A 21,032-nucleotide genomic window follows, 5' to 3' on the forward strand; every position below is an offset into this window, starting at 1 on the left:
GAAGGAGAAGCCCAAATTCTTCATATAAATTCTGCCTAAATATCTGGCTGCCCTCTAATGTATGCAAGTGTGGGCAGTCTCCAAGCAGCCAGTTAAAAGTCTAACCAATTGAACAGGGGTTTGAGTTACTGTCTACTACAGGAAGACAAAGTTTAGAGTTTGAGTTCAGTCAAGCTGACTGATAAAATATCAATGTAAAATAATAGATCCTATGCCCTAAAAGGCTGAACATTCACAAAATTGTAGTACCATGAAGAGAAAGAAAAAAAATGGGATGAGATATGAAAATTATTAAAGAAGTAATAGCCAAGAGACTTCTGTTTCCAACAAGGACGGTGTAATAGGGACCAAGTTAGCCTGTCACTCAAAACAACTAAAACCAAGGCTAGCTCTTAAAAGACACTGCAGCTTCCATTTTGCTCTCTCTCTTGGATTACTTACTATAGGGGAAGCTAACCATCATGCATAAGGACAACAAGCAGCTCTGTGGAGAAGCTCACATGGAGAACTGAGCACCAGTTTGCCAGTGCGTGTGCAAGATCTTTTTTTTTTTTTTTAAGATTTTATTTATTTATTTGACAGAGAGAGATCACAAGTAGGCAGAGAGGCAGGCAGAGAGAGAGCGGGAAGCAGGCTCCCTGCTGAGCAGAGAGCCCGATATGGGGCTCAATCCTAGGACCCTGAGACCATGACCCGAACTGAAGGCAGCAGCCTAACCCACTGAGCCACCCAGGCTCCCGCGTGTGCAAGATCTTAAAAGCAGATCCATCTCAGACCTTCAGATAACTATAGTCCCAGCCAACAGCTTTACTAAAACCTCAAACCAGACCACTAGCAAAGGTGCTCCCAAATTCATGACTCACAGAAATTTTGAGTTAATATATATTTTTTGTTGCCTTTAAGCCACTAAGTTCTCTAAGATATATTTTTAAGTTTTGTTTTTTTTTTAAGTAATCTCTACACCCAACATGGGGCTTGAACTCATGACCTTAAGATCAAGAATAGCATGTTCTTCTGACTGAGCCAGCCACGTACCCCTAAGCTACTAAGATCTTAATTTGTTTCATAGCATTAGCTAACTAACTGGCCCAGTAAAATTATCAAACTTCAAAGATATGAAAAAGGAATCTTAAGACCTACATATTTAGCACAAAAGAATTATATTCCCATTAAAATTCTTAAAAACAGCAGGCACAACAAAGAAAGATCATTTTCCTAAAACTCAATAAAAGAAAGCATGGACAAAAAATTTAAATCCAGCCAAGATATGCCTCAAATATTAAGGTTATGGAAAAACAGTTTTAAACATACAAGATGTAGGAAATTCTATACTATATTAGTACTCAATAAATCTATTAGTGGATAAGTTTCATCCGGTCAAGAGATGACTAGAAGTGGTTCAGCATTAAGACCAATGGTAAGAATTTGAATAAATAAAAATGTAGATTATATTAATTTTCCATCTCTACACCCTACAAAGATGGGGAAAAGGGTGGAAAATTAGTGTATACATGTTATATGTTGAGACAAAGTCGAAATAATGTACTTTTTAAATGGAAGGAAAAGGACAGAAAAAAAGAAAAAGAAAAAGTGAGCTCAATGTTGATGACTACTGTTCAGGCAATATGTGGGTATTACAGAATACCATTAAAATCTTAACAAACCAGGGGCACCTGGACAGCTCATTTGGAAGAGCATGTGAATCTTGTTTTCCAGGTTGTGATGTAGAGACTCCATGTTGGATGTAGAGACTCCTTAAAAATAAAATCTTAAAAAAACAAAACAAACAAACAAAAAAACCTGACAAACCAAATAATAAAAAGGACACAGGTACCTGCTAGAACAAAAATATATACCTTTCCAAATATAAAAATAAAACTCCAAAGAGTATCCTTAGGCAGAAAAATAAACATAGTAAATATACAATACACATAATTATAAAATAATTTGAGAATTGAGAACTTCTCCAATGAAGACATACAAATGGCTATCAGACACATGAAAAAATGTTCATCATCACTAGCCCTCAGGGAGATTCAAATTAAAACCACATTGAGATATCACCTTACACCAGTTAGAATGGCCAAAATTAACAAGACAGGAAACAACATGTGTTGGAGGGGATGTGGAGAAAGGGGAACCCTCTTACACTGTTGGTGGGAATGCAAGTTGGTGCAGCCTCTTTGGAGAACAGTGTGGAGATTCCTCAAGAAATTAAAAATAGAACTTCCCTATGACCCTGCAATTGCACTGCTGGGTATTTACCCCAAAGATACAGATGTCGTGAAAAGAAGGGCCATCTGTACCCCAATGTTTATAGCAGCAATGGCCACGGTCGCCAAACTGTGGAAAGAACCAAGATGCCCTTCAACGGACGAATGGATAAGGAAGATGTGGTCCATATACACTATCTGCCTCCACCAGAAAGGATGAATACCCAACTTTTGTAGCAACATGGCCCGGACTGGAAGAGATTATGCTGAGTGAAATAAGTCAAGCAGAGAGAGTCAACTATCATATGGTTTCACTTATTTGTGGAGCATAACAAATATCATGGAGGACAAGGGGTGTTAGAGAGGAGAAGGGAGTTGGGGTAAATTGGAAGGGGAGGTGAATCATGAAAGACTATGGACTCTGAAAAACAATCAGAGGGGTTTGAAGTGGTGGGGGGGTGGGAGGTTGGGGTACCGGGTGGTGGGTATTATAGAGGGTATGGATTGCATGGAGCACGGGGTGTGGTGAAAAAATAATGAATACTGTTTTTCTGAAAATAAATTAATTAATTTAAATAAAAAAATTTTCAATTTGGTTCAAAAAGGAAAGATAACTACATCTCAGTGTGGTACATAAAAGGTATATCTAAAACAAATTGATTCTAAAAGGCTAAAACTAAAGGAATGGACAAAAAAAATTTCTTGGCAAAGGAAAGCAAGAAGAAAGCAGTGAGGGATAGACTGCATTAAACAAAAGAGAGTAAAATTTACTGCTAAAAACAACAATCATAATAAAGATAACATTATCAATCAGTCATATGTATTATGAGTACATACACACCAAATAACAAGCAATTATTTAATGAAGCAAAGACAAGAGATACAAGGAGACAGAGAGAAATATATTAACAATTAGTGGACTTCAGTAAACCACTCTCATTAAAAGACCGATGAAATGTTGAGGAGAAGAATAAATAAAAATAAAGAAGACCTAATGAACATAACCAATGAAGCAGGCTTTATGAATATACCTCAAACATTTTATCTTTATAATAGAGAACATATTTAGTTTGTGTTGGTCATGTATTACATCACAAAGAAACATCAGTGAGTTCCATAAAGTATATGTATTACAAAGAACAATATTAGATTTCAGGGTAATAAGACTAGAAGTCATTTAACAAAATAAAAAAAAAAAAAAGCACTTCCACCTGGGCAAAAGAGGAAAACATGAAAATTACATAATTTCTAACAAATAAAATGAAAATCTCTACATGTCACACAGTCTGTGGACTATACTTAAAATAGAGACCACAGGGAAATTCACAGTACTAAATTCATAGTACTACACTAAAAACAGCATTTATCAATAAAAACATAAGTCAGCAAATTCCTAGTTCAACAAAATACTAGAAAAAGTGCAACAAAATAAAAAGGAAGCAGGAAGAATGAAATGTAATATTAAAAGAAGAAATTAATAAGGTATATTTTTTAAAATAGACCTAATAGGCCAAAGGAGCCAAGAGGGCAGAAAAGTAGCAGACTGAGATGACATCAGGTAGCAGGAGATCAGCTAGATAGTTATAAAGCCATTCTGAATACCTATAAACCCAACAGGATATTGAAGAGAAGAAGAGCAGCAAATCTAGAAACAGAAAATCGACCACTTTCTGAAAGGTAGGACCTGCAGAGAAGTGAATCCAAAGAAATGAGAAGATAGACCGTGGGGGGAGGGGCAGGCTCCTGGCAAGCAGTGGAGCAATGGAGCACAAAATTTGAACTTTTATTTATTTTTATTTTTTTTAAGATTTTATTTATTTATTTGACAGAGAGAGAGATCACAAGCAGGCAGAGGCAGGCAGAGAGAGAAGGGGAAGCAGGATCCCTGCTGAGCAGAGAGCCTGATGTGGGGCTCAATCCCAGGACCCTGAGATCATGACCCAAGCCAAAGGCAGAGGTTTTAACCCACTGAGCCACCCAGGTACCCCCAAAATTTTAACTTTTAAAAGTCTGCTTCACTGAAGACATTGCTCCAGAGGCTAAGTGGGGGTGGAGCCCTTGTGGGGACTGTGTGGTCTCAGGTCCCATGGAGTCACAGAAGGATTGGGGGTATCTGAGTGTAGCAGAGTTTACAGGTATCAGAGTGGGGATGCTGACTACAGAGATGGAGCCAATAAGTGAGCTCTCAGCTCAGGGTTAACTTAAACTGTGATCTGCAGCACAGTCAGGCCACTACTCTTTGAGTAGGGATCCCACAAGTGGCAGATCTGGGGAGACCCACCTTTATTTTCCTCAAGAGCAGAGGAGCAAGAATCTGCTGGGTTTGGAGACTCCAAGTGGGGCTGTGTGTCAGAAACAGAAACATTCAGTCACAAGCTGTGTGAGAGACCAGGGAGATGGGAGTGATTGAATGCATTTCTCCAAGGATGCACTGGTGAGTGGGGCCCCAAGCTCTCAGCTCCTCTGGGCTGGAGATTGGGAAGCCGCCATTCTCATTCCTAATCTCCAAGCCCTACAGAAAGCGTTCAGAAGAAAAAAGCTCCCAAGAGTGAACCTGAGCAGATTACTTACCCCAACCACTGGCAAGGGCAGCACAATTCCACCTCAGGCAAAAACATTTGAAAATCACTAAAACAGGCCCCTTCCCCAGAAGATCAGCAAGAACATCCAGCTAAGACCAAGCTCACTGATCAAGGAGAAGAGCAAATTCCAGAGGAGGGGAAAGCAAAGCATGGAATTCATGGCTTTTGCCACATGATTCTTTAGTCTTGCAAAGTTTATTCTTTTATTTTATTTTTTTCTTATTCTAATTTTTTTAACTTTTCCTCTTTCTTCTTTTAAAGTTTCTTAACTAGTTTATCTTCACAGTACCTTCCTTAAAAAAAGAAAATCTTTTTAAACCTTCACTATTATAGTCCTATTTTATCCCCCAGTGTACCTAACTTTATTTTTTGTATAGTTATAGGGTTGTTTCTTCTAAAAATGTTTTAGGAAACAATTTCTTCTAATAGATAAAAATATACCCTATATCTAGCACAGGGCATTGTTCTGGTCTCCAGTCCAAGCAAATCCTCTCCACTTTCTTTTCCCTTCTTTTTCCAACCAACTTATCAATTCCATTTTTAAATTTTCATCTTTACACTCATATTTCATCCCTTCATCATGTTTACCCTTATTTATATGTGTATATATATATATATATATATATATATATACACACAAGTTTTTCTTTCTTCAAAATTCTGGGAGGTAGTTTCTTCTAAGAGACCAAAATACACCCAAAATCAAGTCGGTGGCTCTGTTCTATTCATTAGTCTAATATATATATATTTTTTTTTTGAAAATTTTTTAAATCTTTTTAAAACTTCTTTTTAGCTCTCTTCTTCTCCCCCCAGATTTGGGGTCTCTTCTGATTTCATTAGCAAACATTTTTCTGGGGTCTTTTCCACCCTTGTAAAATTTTATTCTCTCATTCATATATTCTTATCTGGATAAAATGGCAAGGCAGAAAAACTCACCACAATTAAAAAAAAAAAAGAATAAGAGGCAGTACCAAAGGCTAGGCAACTAATCAATATGGATGTTGGTAATATGTCAGATCTAGAGGTCAGAATGATGATTCTGAAGGTGCTAGCTGGTCTTGAAAAAGGCATGGAAGATATTAGAGAAACCCTGTCTGGAGAAATAAAAGCCCTTTCTGGAGAAATAAAATAACTAAATTATAACCAAGCTGAAATCAAAAAAGCTATTAATGAGGTGCAATCAAAAATGGAGGCTCTTACTGCTAGAATAAATGAGGCAGAAGAGAGAATTAGTGATATAGAAGACCAAATGACAGAGAATAAAGAAGTTGAGCAAAAGAGAGATAAACAACTACTGGACCATGAGGGGAGAATTCGAGAGATAAGTGATACCATAAGATGAAATAATATTATAATAATTGGGATTCCAGAAGAAGAAAAGAGAGAGAGGAGGGCAGAAGGTATATTGGAGTGAATTAGTGTAGACAATTTCCCTAATATGGCAAAGGGAACAAGCATCAAAATCCAGGAGGCACAGAGAACCCCCTCTCAAAACCAATAAAAATAGGTCCACACCTCGTCATCTAATAGTAAAAACTTACAAGTCTTAATGACAAAGAGAAAATCCTGAAGGCAGCCCAGGAGAAGAAGTCTGTAGCATACAATGGTAAAAATACTAGATTGGTAGAAGACTTATCCACAGAGACCTGGCAGGCCAGAAAGAACTGGCATGACACATTCAGAGCACTAAATGAGGAAAAAATGCAGCCAAGAATACTATATCCAGTTAGGCTATCATTGAAAATAGAAGGAGAGACAAAAAGTTTCCAAAACAAACTAAAACTTTAAGAATTTGTAAATACCCAGCCAGCCCTACAGGAAGTATTGAAAGGGGTCCTCTAAGAGATAACCTAAAAGTAGTAGACCAGAAAGGAACAGAGACAATATACAGTAACAGTCACCTTACAGGCAAAACAATGGCAACAAATTCATATCTTTCAATAGCTACCCTGAATGTAAATGGGCTAAATGCCCCAATCAAAAGATACTGGGTATCAGAATGGATAAAAAACCAAAGCCCATAAATATGCTGTCTACAAGAAACTCATTTTAGACCCAAAGACATCTCCAAATATAAAGGGAGGGTGGGAAACAATTTATCATGCTAATGGACATTAAAAGAAACCTGGGGTGGCAATCCTTATATCAGATCAATTAGATTTTAAGCCAAAGACTATAATAAGAGATGAAGAAGGACACTATATCATACTCAAAGGATCTGCCCAATAAGAAGATCTAACAATTGTAAATATCTATGCCCCTAACATGGGAGCAGCCAACTATATAAAGCAATTAATAACAAAATCAAAGAAACACATCAACAATAATACAATAATAGTAGGAGACTTTAATACCCTCCTCACTGAAATGGACAGACCATCTAAGCAAAAGATCAACAAGGAAATAAAGGCCTTCAATGACACATTGGACCAGATGGACATCACAGATATGTTCAGAGCATTCCATCCCAAAGCAACAGAATACACATTCTTCTCTAGTACACATGGAACATTCTCCAGAATAGATCACATCCTGGGTCACAAATCAGGTCTCAACCAGTACCAAAGTTTGGGATTATTTCCTGCATATTTTCAGACCACAATGCTCTGAAGCTAGAACTCAATCACAAGAAGAAATTTGGAAAGAACCCAAGCACATGGAGGCTAAAGAGCATCTCACTAAAGAATGAATGGGTCAACCAGGAAATTAAAGAAGAATTGAAAAAAATCATGGAAACAAATTAAATTAAAAACACAACTGTTCAAAATCTGTGGGACACAGCAAAGGTAGTCCTGAGGGGAAAATATATAGCAATACAAATATTCTCAAGAAAAAAGAAAGGTCTCAAATACACAACCTAACCCTACACCTAAAGGTGTTGGAGAAAGAGCAGCAAAGAAGCCTAAATTCAGCAGGAGAAGAGAAATCATAAAAATCAGAGCAGAAATCAATAAAATAGAAACCAAAAATATAGTAGAACAAATCAACGAAACTATGAGTTGGTTCTTTGAAAGAATTAATAAGAGTGATAAACCCCTGGCCAGACTTATCAAAAAGAAAAGAGAAAGGACTCAAATAAATAAAATCATGAATGAAAGAGGAGAGATCACAACTAACACCAAAGAAATACAAACAATTATAAGAACATATTATGAACAACTACACACCAGCAAATTTGACAGTCTGGAAGAAATGGATGCATTCCTAGAAATGTATAAACTACCAAAACTGAACCAGGAAGAAAGAGAAAACCTGAACAGACCCATAACCAGTAAGGATATTGAGTCATCAAAAATCTCCCAAAAAACAAGAGCCTAGGGCCAGAACCTTCCCAGGGGAATTCTACCAAACATTTAAAGAAGAACTAATTCCTATTCTTCTGAACCTGTTCCAAAAAATAGACATGGAAGGAAACTTGCAAACTCATGCTATGAGGCCAGCATTACCTTGAAGAGAATTTCAGACCAATATCCTTGATGAACATGAATGCAAAAATTCTCACCAAAATACTAGCCAATAAGATGCAACATACATTAAAAGGATTATTCACCATGACCAAGTGGGATTTATTCCAGGGCTGCAAGGTTGGTTCAACATCTGCAAATCAATCAATGTGATACAATACATTAACAAAAAAAAAGAACAAGAACCATATGATACTCTCAATAGATGCTGAAAAAGCATTTGCCAAAGTACAGCATCCATTCTTTTTTTTTTTTAAGATTTTATTTATTTATTTGACAGAGAGATCACAAGTCGGCGGAGAGTCAGGCAGAGAGAGAGAGAGAGAATCAGGCTCCCGGTGAGCAAAGAGCCCGATGCAGGGCTCGATCCCAGGACACCGAGATCATGACCTGAGCCGAAGGCAGCGGCTCAATCCACTGAGCCACCCAGGCGCCCCACAGCATCCATTCTTGATAAAAACTCTTCAAAGTGTAGGGATAGAGGGTACATATCCACAAATCATCAAAGCCATATATGAAAAACCCATGGCAAACATCATTCTCAATGGAGAAAAGCTGAGAGCTTTTTTGCTAAGGTCAGGAACACAGAAGGGATGTCCATTATCACCCTTCTATCCAACATAGTACTAGAAGTCCTAGCCTCAGCAATCAGACAACAAGAAGAAATTAAAGGCATCCAAACTGGCAAAGAAGAGGTCAAACTATTACTTGATAATTTGATACATGCAGAAAACCCAAAAGACTCCACTCCAAATCTGCTAGAACTTCTACAGGAATTCAGTAAAGTGTAAGGATATAAAATCAATGCACAGAAATCAAATTAACTCCTATATACACCACAGCAAGACAGAAGAAGGGGAAATTAAGGAGTCAATCCCATTTACAATTGCACCCAAAACCATAAGATACCTAGGAATAAACCTAACCAAAGAGGCAAAGAATCTGTACTCAGAAAACTATACTCATGAAAGAATTTGAGGAAATCACAAAGAAATGGAAAAATGTTCCATGCTCATGGATTGGAAGAAAAAATATTTTGAAAATGTCTATGCTACCTAAAGCAATCTACATGTTTAATGCAATCCATAGCAAAATACCACCAATTTTTTTCAAAGAAATGGAACAAATAATCCTAAAATTTATCTGGAACCAGAAAAGACCCCAAATAGCCAGAGGAATGTTGAAAAAGCCAAAGTTGGTGACATCACTATTCCAGACTTCAAGCTCTATTACAAAGCTATCCTCATCATGATAGTATGGTACTGGCACAAAAACAGACATATAGATCAATGGAACAGAATAGGGAGCCCAGAAATGGGCCCTCAACTCTATGGTCAACTAATCTTTGACAATGCAGGCAAGAATGTTCAATGAAAAAAAAGATAGTCTCTTCAACAAACAGTGTTGGGAAAATTGGACAGCCACATGCAGAAGAATGAAACTTGACCATTTCCTTACACCATACATGAAAATAGACTCAAAATGGATGAAAAACCTCAATGTGAGAAAGGAATCCATCAAAATCCTTGAGGAGAACACAGGCAGCAACCTCTTCAACCTCAGCCACAGCCACTTCCTCCTAGAAACATCACCAAAAGCAAAGGGAATCAGGGGCAATAATGAACTATTAGGAAATGTTCTAGTTGGGAATAGTTCCTGATGAACTATTCATCAAGATCAAAAGCCTTTGCACAGCAAAGGAAACAGTCAACAGAACCAAAAGACAACTGACAGAATGGGAGAAGATATTCACAAATGACATATCAGATAAATGGCTAGTATCCAAAATCTATAAAGAACTTATCAAACTCAACACCCAAAGAACAAATAACCCAATCAAGAAATGGGCAGAGGACATGAATGGACATTTCTGCAAAGAAGACATCCAGACAGACAACAGACACATGAAAACGTGCTCAACATCACTTGGCATTAGGGAACTACAAATCAAAACCACAGTGAGATACCACTTCACACCAGTCAGAATGGCTAAAATTAACAAGTCAGGAAATGACAAATGTTGGTGAGGATGCAGAGAAAGAGGAACCTTCCTACACTGTTGGTGGAATGCAAACTGGTGCAACCACTCTGGAAAACAGCATGGAGATTCCCCAAAACCTGAAAATAGAGCCACCCTATGACCCAGGACATGCATTACTGAGTATTTACCCTAAAGATAAAAATGTAGTTATCCGAAGGGGCACATGCACCTGAATGTTTATAGCAGCAATGTCCACAATAGCCAAACTATGGAAAAAACCTAGATGTCCATCAACAGACGAATGGGATAAAGATGTGGTATATATATACAACGGAATACTATGAAGCCATCAAAAGAAATGAAATATTGCCATTTGTGATTACATGGATGGAACTAGAGGGTATTATGCTTAGCAAAATAAGTCAATCAGAGAAAGACAATTATCATATGATCTCCCTGATATGAGGAATTTGAGATGCAAGGTCGAGGATTTCGGGGGTAAGGAAGGAAAAAATGAAACAAGATGGGACCAGGAGGGAGACAAGCCATAAGAGACTCTTAATCTCACACAAAAAAACTGAGGGGTGCCAGGGGGAGTGGGGTAGGGAGAGGGTGGTTGGATTATGGACATTGGGGAGGGTATGTGGGATAGTGAGAGCTGTGAAGTGTGTAAGCCTGACGATTCACAGACCTGTACCCCTGGGGCTAATGATACACTATATGTTAATTTAAAAAAAAAAAAAAAGGAATGGTTGCCAAACAGTCGAGAATCAAAAAAAAAAAAAAAGGTAAAAAAAATTACTGTCATGTTGTTTATTTTTTCTCTCCAATATTCCACTGCATATAAAAGATTGAATTTGAAGATGTAAGGGGGGAAAAGTTTGTTACTTAGCTAAACAATGCAAGAGTTTATATTAAAATTTAAACTTTTCATAATATAGGTCAATAATAATTTTGCACATTTTTTCCTAATATAACTCTATGTGAAGAAGACTTTAATTATAACTGATAGTATTTTATGATGGGGAGCTTCAAAAACTATAACATTTTTCAATGAACATTTTGTTGATACTGATAAATTTAAAGATGCTTTCAAATTTATGTAGCACCCATTAGAATTCAAATTTAGTAGTAGAGAGTTGACGTGAGTTGGTGAATTTACTTATCATGGACATAATTTTGAAATGGTACAGTTCGCTTTGAAGTTAAATTATTCTAAAAAACTAGGTTTTATAAAAACAAATTTTAAATAAAAATTATTTTTATGCCTTACTCAATTTTTGGTCAAACTTTAGGTATATTTGGAAATATTTGAGTCTGTGAATCTACTTTCTCTACTATATGTTACATTACATCTAAATATAGATCATTTTTTTTCTAATTTAAGTATAGCTTCTGAATTGATGGCTGTTGCAAGTTTCAAATACATCCATTTCTTCTAAATGGATGGAAATACATCCATTTCTAAGTATAAAAAGGACTGTGGGGGCGCCTGGGTGGCTCAGTGGGTTAAGCCGCTGCCTTCGGCTCAGGTCATGATCTCAGGGTCCTGGGATCAAGTCCCGCATTGGGCTCTCTGCTCAGCAGGGAGCCTGCTTCCCTCTCTCTCTCTGCCTGCCTCTCCATGTACTTGTGATTTCTCTCGGTCAAATAAATAAATAAAATCTTTTAAAAAAAGAAAAAAGGACTGTGAAGTATCTCATTGATGTTTTTATATTGATTATAAGTTGAAATGCCATATTTGGGGTTTATTGGTTTAAATAAACTATATCATTAACATTAAAAAAATAGACCTAATAAAACAAAATCCTAGATTTTTTTAAAGATTTTTATTTATTTATTTGACAGAGAGATCACAAGTAGGCAGAAAGGCAGGCAGAGAGAGAGGAAGGGAAGCAGGCTCCCTGCTGAGCAGAGAGCCTGATGAGGGGCTCGATCCCAGGACCCAAGGATCATGACCTGAACTGAAGGCAGAGGCCTTAACCCACTGAGCCACCTAGGAGCCCCAAAAATCCTAGATTTTTAAAGAATTTTAAAATAGATAAGCCACTAACTAATCTGATCAAGAAAAAACACAAAGTAGAAATTTACAAAACAGAAAATTACAAAGAAGGAATAACTATTGAAAAAGAAATAAAACTTAAAATTCCTAAGAAACTAACTTAGAAATAATTCTCTATAAAAATATATTTGAAAATCCAGATAATTTCCTAGGGAAATACAGATTACTAAAATTGACCCTATTAGAAATAGAAAGCTTAGAGAGACTAATTTCTGAAAAAATGAAATCAACAAAATGATTGAGAACTAACCATCCAAGGTGGTTTCATACAGTAAACATATCAAACCTTCTACTGATCCCAAGACTGTATAAATTACTGCAAAACACTAAAAACAAACAACACTTCATAATTCTTTTTTATGAAGAAAGTCTGATACCATAACTTGAATAAAGATAGTCCAAAAAACACACAATGAAAGAAAAATATAGACCAATATTATTAGAAATAACAATGCAAAATTAACTATTTTAAACATTAACAAACAGAATCCAACATCATGTAATAAAATAAGATGACCAAATTAAATTTATTTTGGAAGATATGTTTGATTCAATGTTAGGAAATCTATTAATATAATGTACTGTGTTAATAGGTGAAACAGGAGAAAAACCCTATCAATATCTCCGTAGATACCAAAAAATCTTTTGACAAAATTCAATATCCAATCATGATAAAAGTACTCAAGGAAGTTTCATTTAATGGACACTTTCTTAAAATGATAATACATACATATAAACCTACATATATACACACCCATCATAGTCCTGAAGACAGTACCCTCCTAAAGTAACACCAGAGGCATTTCCTCTAAGATCCCAAACAAAACAAAAATGCCCACTGTCTATTACCACCATCCCTAATACTTACATGTTAGAGGTATCAGCTAATGCAATTAATAGAAATGAATTAAAAGCACATGAATTCTTAAGGAAAAAGTAAAATAGCTATTTGCCAATGATACAATAATACACCTGGAATATTCTAGAGAATTAATGATTAAAGTAATTCAAACAATAAAATAATTCTAAAAATAGGATAAAAAATACACCAGTCTTTACATACTCATATAATAACTATGTAGAAGACATCATAGAAGAAAGCCACCAATTAAAATAACACTAAAGAATAAGCTGGAACAACCTTAATGAGAAATGTATAAAACCTGTGTGAGTAAAACCTAAAACATCTAAAAACTTACTTGAGGAAATATTTTGAAAATTCTTGAAAATCACAAAACTAGATCAAAATCAAAGATGTTACCTATCCTTGGATAGGTTGACAAAACAATATAAAGATGTCGATTCTAAGTTTCATTTCAATCCAATCCCAATAAAATATCAACAAACACTTTAACATTCATATGGGCAAATACACAGAATAGCTAGAAAAATATTGAAAACTATCTGTGAAAGGTCCTTATCAGAGATTAAAACATATATAAAGCCTTTTTTTTTAAGATTTTATTTATTTATTTGACAGAGCAATCACAAGTAGGCAGAGAGGCAGGGAGAGAGAGGAGGAAGCAGGCTCCCTGTGAGCAGAGACCCCTGGGATCCTGACCTGAGCCGAAGGCAGAGGCTTTAACCCACTGAGCCACCCAGGCACCCCTATATAAAGCCTTTATAATTAAAAATATGGCACTTGCTCATGAATTGACAAAAAGTATAGTAAGTAGAATAGAAAGTCCAGAAATAAACCTAGTTATTTATAGATATTTAGTATATAATAATGATAGCATCTCAAATTACTAAGTCAAAGATAGACCTTTTTTTTATAAATGAGAACCATTGGATAAAAAATGAAATTAAAATCAGATTTCACACCATACACAAAATTAAATTCTAAATGCATCAGGAATCTAAATTCAAACCTATAAATACTAGAAGAAAATATGAATGAATTATTTTTTTAAGATTTTATTTATTTATTTGTCAGAAAGAGAGAGAGAGAAAGCACGCAAGCAGGAAGAGATGAGAGAGAGGCAGGCTCCCTGCTGAGCAAGGAGCCCGATGCGGGACTCAATCCCAGGACCCTAGGATCATGACCTGAGCCAAAGGCAGCAGCTTAATCCACTGGGCCACCCAGTCGTCCCTGAATGAATTATTTTTTAATCTCAGTACAAAGTTTTCTATGATAATTCAAGAGGAGAAAAAGAAAGAAAGAAAGAAAAAAGACTGATTTTAAAAATCAGTAAAAAATTAAAATTCTGCATGACAAAAACAATGCAATGAAAGTCAAAAGACAATTCATAAATTTTGCGAATATATTTGTAATATATGTATAAAAGCAGCTAAAATCTCTAATCAATTTTGAAAAGATCCTTTAAAAGGAGGGGGAAAAGACCAAACCCAGTAGAAACATAAGGAAAAGACATAACCAGAAAATTCACAAAGAAACCAAGAAAAAAAATCCTGAAACATATGAAAACATCTCTACCATCACTCACAAGTGAAGAAATGCACATTTAAACCATGCTGAGATACAATTTCTCATCTAACATTTTGAACTTTATTGCTCAAAATGTTAGATGAGATGAGATAAAATGAAAACCTCTAAAAATGGATTCTGTTGGCAAGGCTGTGGGGTAATAGATTAGTGAGAATGTGACCTACAGGGAAGTCTGGAATCTAATAAAGTGACATAAGTCCTTAACTTTGAAAATCCCAACCAGGAATCTACTCTGAGGAAACATTACCAAAAATATGAAAATACATATGCATAGATAATACATTGTGTATTGTTGTTAATGGCAAACTGAGACAATTAAAAGGCTAACTGCGCTTTCTAGCTCTTAAGAACCAAGTACTAAAAGGAAAGGGTAGCCAGTTGCCAGATACCAGTTTCCATTCAGAAAATTAATACAATTCTATATCTAACCTACACACCTTATTCAAATTTCACCAACTGTTCCACTTATGTCCCTTTTCTAATCCAATCTAGAATAAGGTTGTGCATCTAGTTTTCACGTCTCTTTATTTTTCTTTAATTAGAAACAGTTCCTCAGTCTTCGTTTTTCATGACCTTGATATTTTTGAAGAGTAATAGTAAATTACTTTGTACAATGCCTCCCAGTTTAGGTTTGTCTAATATTTCCTTATAATTAAATTTATTTTAGACATTTTTGAAAGAATACTCCAGAAACAATGCTGTGTTTCTCTCACTTGTCACATGAAGAAGTATGTGATATTGGTTTGTCCTAATACTGATACTAGTAATTTTGAACAATAAAGTTCTGGGCATACAGAGGAGGCATAATCATAGCAATAGTAGACTCAGTATAATATGGAAGTACAAAGAGTAACTAGAACATAAAGAAACTAGACTTAGAATCTTGCCACACTATGGAAGATCTGCTGGAACTCTTTCCAGGTCATAGGGGCAGCAAGTTTCACAGTTAATGCTCCCCATCCACCTTGAGAGCAAGACAGAAGCAGGATCTGGATATACTAGCTGGCCTACTACCTCAATGAGCTCCAAACCCTTAGCCCACATCAACCCCAGCCCTCCCACCAAGGCAGCACCAGTGTGGCACCCACCAGGAGGATATCCTTGGTCAGTACTCACTATAGCTCCAGCTGATGCAGCAAGGTGGCACACCCAGGAGCAAAGCAGCCCAGGCCCATACTACTTTAGCTCCAGACAGTTTGCTAATATTCCCCCAGCACAGAGTGCTCCAAGAATCCTTGACCCATACCCACCTTATTTCCAGCAACCCTGTCTGGGTACCCCTTGTGTGGAGCCCCCCAGAACACCCACTTCAGCTTCAGCTGTCCTCCCAGTGAACCCTGTGGGTAGAGATCCCCTGAACTGTCCTGGCCCATGCTCACTTCAGCTCCAGCTATCCTGCCAGGATGTTCTCTATATAAAGAGCCCAGGGATTTCCTCAGTTTTTGCTGTCTTGCCAGAACCCCTTTCCAGAGAGCCCTGAACCACCTGACCCAAGCCCACTTCAGCTCCAGTCATGCTACCAGAGCAGCCCAAAAAAGGAGTACCTGGGACTCCATGCCCTTGGCAGTCAGAGTTACAGCCAGCCAGCCAAAGTTATTAGGCACACAAAGACTATACAGGAATAACCACACATTATAACTTCCCTTCAAATTCAGAAGTAGCTGTTCTATTCAATTCAAAGGAACAAACAAAAAATCAAGCAAAATGGGGAGATAGAGGAATATGCTCCAAACAAAAGAACAAGTCAAAGTCTTAGAAAAAGAACTATTTGAAACAAAGAGAAACAATGCACTTGATAAAGTTTAAAGTAATGATCCTAAAGTTGCTCACTGGCCTGGAGACAAGAGTGGAGAAGAACTCAGTGAAAAATTTCAACAAAGAGATACAAAATATGAGAAAGAATTAATCAAAGTTAAAGAACATAGTGATATGAAAAACACAGTAGAGGGAATCAATAATAGATTAGGGGATGAGAGGAGATCAGCAGCAATCTAGGACAAAGTAATAGAAAGCACTCAAGCTGAACAGCAAATAGAAAAAAAATTTTTAATGAGGATAAGTTAAGCAATCTCTAGAATGACATCAAGTGAACAAACATTTTCATTATGAGGGTCCCAGGAGAGAAGAGAGAAAGAAAAGGGGAGAAAACTTATTTGAAGAAATAATAACTGAGAACTTCCTTAATCTGGGGAAAGAAAACAGGTTCAGAAAGGATACAGAGTTCCAAACAAGACGAACCTAAGGAGTTCCACACCATGACACATATAATTAAAATGTCAAAGGTTAAAGATAAAAAGAAAATTCTAAAAAGAGCAAGGAGAGGCAAAAAGTTACATACAAGGGAAACCACTTAAGGCTATGGGCAGGTTTTTTTTAATTTATTTTTTTTTTATTTTCAGCATAACAGTATTCATTATTTTTTCACCACACCCAGTGCTCCATGCAATCTGTGCCCTCTATAATACCCACCACCTGGTACCCCAACTCTCACCCCCCCCCGCCACTTCAAAACCCTCAGATTGTTTTTCAGAGTTCATAGTCTCTCATGATTCACCTCCCCTTCCAATTTCCCCCAACTCCCTTCTTCTCTCTAACTTCCTATGTCCTCCATGATATTTGTTATGCTCCACAAATAAGTGAAACCATATGATAATTGACTCTCTCTGCTTGACTTATTTCACTCAGCATAATCTCTTCCAGTCCCGCCCATGTTGCTACAAAAGTTGGGTATTCGTCCTTTCTGATGGAGGCATAATACTCCATAGTGTATATAGACCACATTTTCCTTATCCATTTGTCCGTTGAAGGGCATCTTGGTTCTTTCCACAGTTTGGCGACCGTGGCCATTGCTGCTATAAACATTGGGGTACAGATGGCCCTTCTTTTCATGACATCTGTATCTTTGGGGTAAATACCCAGCAGTGCAATTGCAGGGTCATAGGGAAGTTCTATTTTTAATTTCTTGAGGAATCTCCACACTGTTCTCCAAAGAGGCTGCACCAACTTGCATTCCCACCAACAGTGTAAGAGGGTTCCCCTTTCTCCACATCCCCTCCAACACATGTTGTTTCCTGTCTTGTTAATTTTGGCCATTCTAACTGGTGTAAGGTGATATCTCAATGTGGTTTTAATTTGAATCTCCCTGAGGGCTAGTGATGATGAACATTTTTTCATGTGTCTGATAGCCATTTGTATGTCTTCATTGGAGAAGTGTCTGTTCATATCTTGTGCCCATGTTTTGATATGATTGTCTGTTTTGTGTGTGTTGAGTTTGAGGAGTTCATTATAGATCCTGGATATAAACCTTTTGTCTGTACTGTCATTTGCAAATATCTTCTCCTATTCCGTGGGTTGCCTCTTTGGTTTTTTTTTTTTACTGTTTCCTTTGCTGTGCAGAAGCTTTTGATTTTGATGAAGTCCCAAAAGTTTATTTTCGCTTTTGTTTCCTTTGCCTTTGGAGACATATCTTGAAAGAAGTTGCTGTGGCTGATATTAAAGTGATTACTACCTATGTTCTCCTCTAGGATTCTGATGGATTCCTGTCTCACGTTGAGGTCTTTTATCCATTTTGAGTTTATCTTTGTGTACGGTGTAAGAGAATGGTCGAGTTTCATTCTTCTACATATAGCTGTCCAGTTTTTCCAGCACCATTTATTGAAGAGACTTTTTTTCCACTGTATATTTTTTCCTGTTTTGTCAAAGATTAAGTGACCATAGAGTTGAGGGTCCATATCTGGGCTCCCTACTCTGTTCCACTGGTCTATGTGTCTGTTTTTATGCCAGTACCATGCTGGTGATCACAGCTTTGTAATAAAGCTTGAAATCAGGTAACGTGATGCCCCCAGTTTTATTTTTATTCTTCAACATTTCCTTAGCGATTCAGGGTCTCTTCTAATTCCATACAAAATTTTGATTATTTGCTCCAGCTCTTTGAAGAATACAGGTGGAATTTTGATCGGAATGGCATTAAAAGTATAGATTGCTCTAGGCAGTATAGACATTTTAACAATGTTTATTCTTCTGATCCAAGAGCATGGAATGGTCTTCCATCTTTTTGTGTCTTCTTCAATTTCCTTCATGAGTGTTCTGTAGTTCCCTGATTACAGATCCTTTACCTCTTTGGTTAGGTTTATTCCCAGGTACTTATGGTTCTTGGTGCTATAGTAAATCGAATCGATTCTCTAATTTCCCTTTCTGTATTTTCATTGTTAGTGTATAAGAAAGCCACTGATTTCTGCACATTGACTTTGTATCCTGCCACATTGCTGAATTGCTGTATGAGTTCTAGTAGTTTGGGGGTGGAATCTTTTGGGTTTTCCATATAAAGAATCATGTCATGTGCGAAGAGAGAGAATTTGACTTCTTCATTGCCAATTTTGATATCTTTATTTTTCTTTGTTGTCTGATTGCTGTTGCTAGGACTTCTAATACTATATTGAAAAAGAGTGGTAAAAGTGGGCATCCTTGTCTAGTTTCTGATCTCAACAGGAAGGCTGCAAGCTTTTTCCCATTGAGGATGATATTTGCTGTGGGTCTTTCATAGATAGATTTGATGAATTTCAGGAATGTTCCCTCTATCCCTATACATTGAAGCGTTTTAATCAGGAACGGATGCTGGATTTTGTCAAATGCTTTTTCTGCATCAGTTGAGAGGACCATGTGGTTCTTCTCTCTTCTCATATTAATTTGTTCTATCACATTGATTGATTTGCGAATGTTGAACCATCCTTGTAGCCCAGGGATGAATCCCACCTGGTCATGGTGGATAATCTTTTTTTTATGTGCTGTTGGATCCTGTTGGCTAGGATCTTGTTGAGAATCTTAGCATCCATATTCATCAGTGATATTGGTCTGAAATTCTCCTTTTGGTAGGGTCTTTGCCTGGTTTGGGGATCAGGGTAATGCTGGCTTCATAGAAAGAGTCTGAAGTTTTCTTTCTGCTTCAATTTTTTGAAACAGCTTCAGGAGAATAGGTGTTATTTCTTCTTTGAAAGTTTGGTAGAATTCCCCAGGGAATCCGTCAGGTCCAGGGCTCTTGTTTTTTGGGAGGTTTTTGATCACTGCTTCAATCTCGTTACTAGATATCAGTCTATTCTGGTTGTCGATTTCTTCCTAGTTCAATTTTGGGAGTTTATAGTTTTCCAGGAATGCATCCATTTCATCAAGGCTGCTAAGCTTATTGGCATATAACTGTTGATATTAACTTGTGATGATTGTTTCTACTTCCTTGATGTTCGTTGTGATCTCTCCCTTTTCATTTATAATTTTATGAATTTGGGCTTTCTCTCTTTTCTTTTGGATTAGTGTAGCCAATGATTTATCGATCTTATTGATTTTTTCAAAAAACCAACTTCTAGTTTCATTGATACATTCTACTGTATCTTTGGTTTCTACCTCATTGATCTCAACTCTAATCTTGATAATTTCCCTTCTTATGTGTGGAGTTGGTTTGATTTGTTGTTGATTCTCCAGTTATTTAAGGTGTAGAGACAGCTGCTGTGTTCTGGATTTTTCAATTTTTTTGAGGGAGGCTTGGATGGCTATGTATTTCCCCCTTAGGACCGCCTTTGCTGTATCCCATAGGTTTTGGACCGAAATGTCTTCATTCTCATTGGTTTCCATGAATTGCTTCAGTTCTTCAGTTGATCCAAGCATTCTTAAGCAAAGTGGCATTTTAGCTTCCACGTGTTTGACTTCCTTCTGAACTTTTCCTTTTGATTAAGCTCCAGTTTCAAAGCATTGTGATCTGAGAATATGCAGGGAATAATCTCAGTCTTTTGGTATCGGTTGAGTCCTGATTTGTGACCCAGTATGTGGTCTATTCTTGAGAAGGTTCCATGTGCACTTGAGAAGAATGAGTATTCTGTTGTTTTAGGGTGGAATGTTCTGTATATATCTATGAGGTCCATCTGTTCCAATGTGTAATTCAATGCTCTTGTTTCTTTATTGATTTTCTGCTTTGATGATCTGTCTATTTCTGAGAGAGGCGTGTTAAGATCTCCTACAATTAGTGTATTCATATCAATATGACTCTTTATCTTGATTAACAGTTTTCTTATGTAATTGGCTGCTCCCATATTTGGGGCATAGATATTTACAATTGTTAGATCATCTTGGTGGATAGTCCCTTTAAGGATTATGTAGTGTCCTTCTGTATCTCTGACTACAGTCTTTAGTTTAAAATCTAATTGGTCTGATATGAGAATCACTACCCCAGCCTTCTTTTGAGGCCCATTGGCATGAAAAATGCTTCTCCATCCCTTCACTTTCGGTCTGGGTGT

At 36.8% G+C, this 21,032-nt stretch overlaps 1 pseudogene across 1 annotated transcript in view; it reads right to left on the reverse strand.

Moving 5' to 3' along the window:
* LOC309841103 (DNA polymerase theta-like) overlaps nucleotides 1-21,032 on the reverse strand; it is a 135,048-nt pseudogene that overhangs the window by 70,589 nt on the left and 43,427 nt on the right. The window lies entirely within an intron of this gene.

The sequence above is a fragment of the Mustela nivalis genome, assembly GCF_964662115.1.
Source record: "Mustela nivalis genome assembly, chromosome: 1".
NCBI lineage: Eukaryota > Metazoa > Chordata > Mammalia > Carnivora > Mustelidae > Mustela > Mustela nivalis.